Raw genomic sequence first — 6,010 nt, 5'->3', positions numbered from 1 at the left:
TACACGAACTGCGATAGTTGACACGCGCAAGTATTTACAAATGTCATGCGCAAAAATTTGGGAGGTAAACAAAACAATTTTGCAAGTTTAGTAGAGAAAATTAATGAAAAATGTCGACTCATTCTAATGGTCAATATAAGTTAATAAAATGGAACGAAGCTTTTTGTGAAGAACATGTGGTGTGTAGGGATGATCTTAAATGTTCTTGTAAAGCGCCGTTCAGGTAAAAGTATATATTTTTTTTTGTTGTTTATTCTTTAGAAAATTTATAAGATTGCAAAAGCTTTTAAAACATAAGAGCATTCCTTGTTAAAATATTTATATTATTACATATCTAATTCAAAATAAAACAAAATGTTAAATATATTATTGCTAGCCAACAATAACTGTTTACAGCTAAAAGAATATAATTTTTTTTTTAGGTTGCATCAGTAGTCAATACTTTACTAATTAATACGAAAAATTAGAAAAACTTTAGTGCTTGTTTACTTCGGTTAAATGTTTATTTACCTCCTAAAACTTTGCGCATGTCAACTATCCAATTCCGCAAATCGTGTATTTATTTAGTATTGCGGACCGCACAGAACCAATAAAGGTGGTCATGCTCTAGACCAGCGTTGGCTAGAATTTTTGACGCGAGATCGGCATATAAATACTGACGTGTGCCGAAGAGCCGCAATAATAATTGGCGAATGTAAATTTAAATTTTTTAGACAGCAATATTTAAATTTTTTGTTAATGAAAATGTATTTTTAAAAATAAACCTTTTACAATTTGTTTAGAAATTAGTTTTGTTGAAAAAAAAAAGAGAAAGTAAAAACTAATCTTTTAATGTAAACTTGGTTATAGAAAAAAAATGAAAGAGCATCTTCAGATCATAAACTTTTTTAAAATTAGTACAACTACAACTGGCATAAATTTTCTTATAAAAATAATTGGCAGCAAGATATGAAAATCTGAAGATAAATAGGGATCTTTAAAAAGAAAATTGTTTCTATGTAATTTAATTAAATTTGCTTATAACCACTTATTAGAAATAAGTTAATAAATAACTACAAAATACTAAATAAATAAAAAAAATCACTAGAAAATGAAACAAATCTTTTAATGAAATTCAATTAGGTATAAATTACTTTAAATTTTATAATAAAAAATAACTTTATCATCATTCAGCAAAAAGTTAGACATAACCGAAAGAATTCTTTTTATTACATCAATTGTTGTGTAAAAAACCATTAGAAAATTCTTCTTGCATAATTACTCACACATTTACAAAAAATTTATTAGGTACTAAGAATCTGAACGCTACTGGTAATTTTTTTAAAATGTGGTTTTAAGCTTGTAGTTGATATTCTAAGCAACTCTAACACATCTTCACAAGCTAGATTCGCAAGATACTTTGATTTAACAAATTTCATAGTCGAAAATATAGATTCACATGTATACGTTGAACCAAAAATTTATATGAGTTTTATACTTATCATTTTTAGTTGAGGATACTTAACTTCAGGAACTATTTTCCATAAATTTAATAAAGTTAGTGTTTTATGCATATTTGAAGATTAAATTACTACACCTTTTCAAAAACCATGAGCGAGATCTCGTTCTCGTTTCTCGTGAGAAATGGGACTTCTCGTGAGAAACGAGAAATAGAAAGTTCTCGCGACACTTAAATATTATATTATTTTCCAAATTAAAAATTATTATCATTTACAAAATGCTTAATAATTTGTTTTTTTAATTAATTAATATTTTGACTCCGCGAAATTTAATAAATCTAATTAAAAATTTAATTTTTTTTTGACAAAAACAAATTAAATTTTTTATTAGATTTTTCAATTAGATGATTTAATTAGATTTTTTTTTTAAATCTAATTAAAATATTTTAATTAGATTTTAAATATTTTTAATTAGATTTTAAATACAAAAACTTTTTGTATAAAATGGTGCACTTTCGACTTAATTTCATTAGTTTACCAGTGGAATTCAACTTGACACATATTGTTCATATTGAAAAGAAATATTCTTGCCTCATTTCAACGATCAAAAATGTCACCAAGAAAAAACAAAATCTAGAGATATTTTCAAAAAACAAGTGACGGTGCTGAATGCAAGGCGTGCAAAAAGTCTTTGAAAACAAAAGATGGAAACACAAGGGACTTCGTCGTCACCTCGAAAAAAAACACAGCCAAGATTACGTTAAGAATTCTGAAAAAACTGACGACTCTCTTCTTCCTCCTCCTAAGAAGAAACAACGAACCATGGTCGAAATGCTTGAAACAAAGTCCAAATATGACAAAGACAATTCCATTCAAAAACAGTTTGACTCTGCAATGCTGAATTACTTTTGCATTGAACTGGCATCCTTTTCAGCAGTCGAAGGAAGAGGTTTCAAGAAATTGTTTGACATTGCAAACCCTAAACTGAGCCTTCATCACAGAACAACATATTCAAGAAAGCTTTCAATTCGATCAAGAGAAGTTCAAGCTGAAATGAAGAGCATAATAACAAAGATTACGCCAAATCTAAAAAGTGCTGCATTAACTTCTAACCTTTGGAATTCTAGAGCTCAGGACAGCGACATCTCTCGGACTTTTCATGTTATTGACGAAAATTGGAGACTACATCACTCGACACCCCATGTTCAACAGTTCCTAGGCAGACACACAGGTATCTTAAATGAAGGAAAGCTGGATTCTTTCTTAGAAGAACTAAGTTTGCCTGCTGATTTGCCAATGTACTGCGTGAACGACCAGGCAAGAAACATGAAACTTGCAGTCAAATTGTCAAAGCGCCTTGACCAATACTTGTGCAACAATCATATTTTGCAATGTGCAGTTCGAGACTCATTTGGAATGACTGCTGGAATAGATGATGCGTTGCAAACATGCAAAGATTTGGCTTCTTTAACTCACCAGTCAACAGTTGCAGCTGAGTTGTTTGAATCAGTATCAGACGCTCAAGGAATCAATTTTAGACAGTTACGCCAATCTATTGACACAAGATGGAATAGTGAACTGGATTACATGGCTTCTGTCCTACATCTAAAGAGTGCAATTATCAGCTTATGTGCAAATGAAGATATTTTTTCTTCAAAGATAATCAGTGCATCACAGTGGAAATCAATCGAGGGAGCAGTAGAAATTTTGGCACCACTTAAAGAAGCTACAGAAACGTGGTCGGCTGAGTCTATTCCAACAATTAACACTGTCGCCGATTCTCTTTATTTAATCCATGAAAAAATTGATCAATTTATTGAGACGGATGGAAAAAATGGCTACGGTGTCTTGTATGCAAAAAACTTGAAAAGCTGCATTGATAAAAGATTTCCTCGTTGTCACATTGGAAACTTATTGAGTGCTGCAGCAAACTACTTAAATCCTGCTTTAAATGGACTTCACTTGAAGCTCTTCAAAAAATTTCCAACAACAAAAGGATGGTTAGCCTCACAGGTTAAGGATAATGTTGAGTGCCAACCTGTTGCCAGAGTCCTTTCAGCAAATTTGTCCCCTAATTCAAAACTGAAGCGCAAGTTAAACGTCAGACTTGAAACACAAGAGCCAACATCTGAACTGAATCCTATTTTGATCGAAATGAGCCAGTATGAATATTTCCCTGATGCCAAAAAAGACTTTCCGATTCTTGATTGGTGGAAATTACATTCAAACACATTGCCAGAACTCTCTTCATTAGCTAGAAAAATTTTAACTATTCCAGCAAGTTCAATTAAATCAGAGGGAGTTTTTAGCTTAGGTGGAAATGTCGTCTGATCATCCAGACACAACTTACACCCAGAAAAAGTAGAACAAATCATCTTGGAAAAGTTCGGCAAAAAAATTCTGAATTAATATTTGAAAAAGTTGTTTACATTTGACAAATGTCATTTGTGTCTATTTGTCAAAACCATGTTTACATTTTTTTTTTTTTTACTTGGATTTTAATAAATTTGTTTTCGAAAATTGTTAAATTTCTCGTCTCGTCTCGTTCTCGGTCTCACGAGAAGTACTAACTTCTTGTCTCGGTCTCGTCTCGGTTTGAAAAAACCTAGTCTCGCTCATGGTTACTTTTCAAGATATAATTCAGAACTTGAAAGTTGTAATTAACAAAAGTAAGATGTAATTGAGAAATACAACATGTAATTTAGAAGTCGCAATATGTAATTCAGAAACACAACATGTAATTAAGAAATTTTAAAATGTAATTGAGAAACCCAAAATGTAAATAAGAAATCGCAATATGTAATTTGAAAAACAAAAAGTTATAATTAAGAAATCGTAATATGTAAATGAGAATACACTATTTGTAACTGCGAATTCAATGTAAGCTTAAAGGTCATTATAAAAGATCTTCTTGGACATACATTTTAATAAGTTAATAATATCAAATTTAGCATTTGTATGCACCAGCAATACAGTAATGGAATTGAAAGATAGTTGTGTTATTTGTCAATACACTATGAATAGAAAGTCTGTTATTAAATTGAATCCGTGCAAGCATTTATTTCATCAAATTTGTTTACAACCATTTCTGGAACAACCAGAACCACCTTGTCCAATTTGTAGACATGAAATACATACAACTGAATAAGTTGAAAGAAAACATTATGCTTTATCTTCATCGAATGATAGAAGAAGAGTAATTAAATGTGCTGAGCAAAACGACGATTGGGTGACTCTGGCGCAAACTTTAGGTGTCAAATATAAGACAGCATACAATTGGGTCCGCAGCGGAAATTTAAATTTTATTGAAAGAGGTGGTTTTAAACCAAAAGAATTAGCCGATGATCAAATCGAAGAAACACTAATATGGATTGAAAGTGACTGTCATTTGACATTGGTGGCCATTAAAACAAGGATATTAAGTCAGCTTAATATTAGTATCAGCACAACCACAATTGTCAATTACCTCGAAGGCAGACTATTTTCATTTCAAAAAGTGCACAAGGAGCCTACTACAATGAATAGTAATGAAAACAAACAAAAAAGATCTGAATATTTTAGGAACATTAACAAACACATCACAAATGGTTATCAGATAGTTTGGTTGGATGAAACAAATTTTATTCTTTTTTGTAGAAAAACGCCAAGACGTGCCAAACAGGGGAAAAGAGCAATAATGAAAATACCTTCGTCAAAAGGTGCAAATATACATTTGATTGCAGCTATATCAACAACAAATGTTGTCATGATGGAAATTCGCAGAGAATCATTTAAAGCAGATTCTTGTAACGCGTGGATGTTGGCTTTGTTTAACCAGTGAGTTACATCCAGGAATCGTTTAGAGGGCTTGACCGTCGTAACAGACAATGCTCTATGTCACGCTCGTTTGGAAAGGGTGTTTGAAAATTCACCGGCTCAGTTGTTACGATTAGGACCCTACAGCTCAATGTTAAACCCAGTGGAAGCTATCTGGTCCAAAATAAAAATAAACGTTAAAAATGTTATTTGCATTACACCTGTATTCGGTGCTGGGATTATGGAACAACAAATGTAGTATTTAGAAAGAATTGGTTCTGCGGCAAAAAATACAATAATGGGAGGTGATTGTACACGCGCAGTATAACTATATGACCACGCATTACGCAACGATTTTAAATATGGAAGACGTCCAAGTTGGTGCTTAACTAAATATTGCAATGATTTTTAATGACATTGTTTAAATTTAAATTTTTATGTAAATAAACTATTTGTGTTCTATTTATTATTCATTTGAAATCTCAACTAAATTTTTCACAAACAAAAATAAAGGAAAGTTTTAATTGACACCCAATAGGATTTTTCCAGTTACCGCCTAAACCTCAAATGCTTTTTTCATGACTTTTTAATTTTATTGATATTATATTATTGTTTCCAGCCTAAAATTACAAAGTATATCTTATGATCATCATATTGAATCGTAGGATTATGATTATGAATCATCTTCTCTATCTAAGGAAAATGATTAAAAAAGGTAAGATCTTTTTGAAAACTAAATATAGTCTGAGCAAGTTAAGATTTTTAATCTTTTCTCT

The 6,010-nt window shown here is 31.1% G+C and overlaps 1 long non-coding RNA gene across 1 annotated transcript; it reads left to right on the top strand.

Annotated features, from left to right (window-relative positions):
* The first annotated feature begins 84 nt into the window (after positions 1–84).
* LOC136081686 (uncharacterized) lies at positions 85–472 on the top strand. The gene is made up of 2 exons (XR_010639019.1): positions 85–223; positions 423–472. It is a non-coding gene; the product is annotated as an uncharacterized LOC136081686 (long non-coding RNA).
* The last annotated feature ends 5,538 nt before the right edge of the window (positions 473–6,010 follow it).

Source organism: Hydra vulgaris, chromosome 06 (assembly GCF_038396675.1).
Source record: "Hydra vulgaris chromosome 06, alternate assembly HydraT2T_AEP".
NCBI classification, from domain to species: domain Eukaryota; kingdom Metazoa; phylum Cnidaria; class Hydrozoa; order Anthoathecata; family Hydridae; genus Hydra; species Hydra vulgaris.
This window is presented reverse-complemented; position numbering and strand designations above follow the sequence as displayed.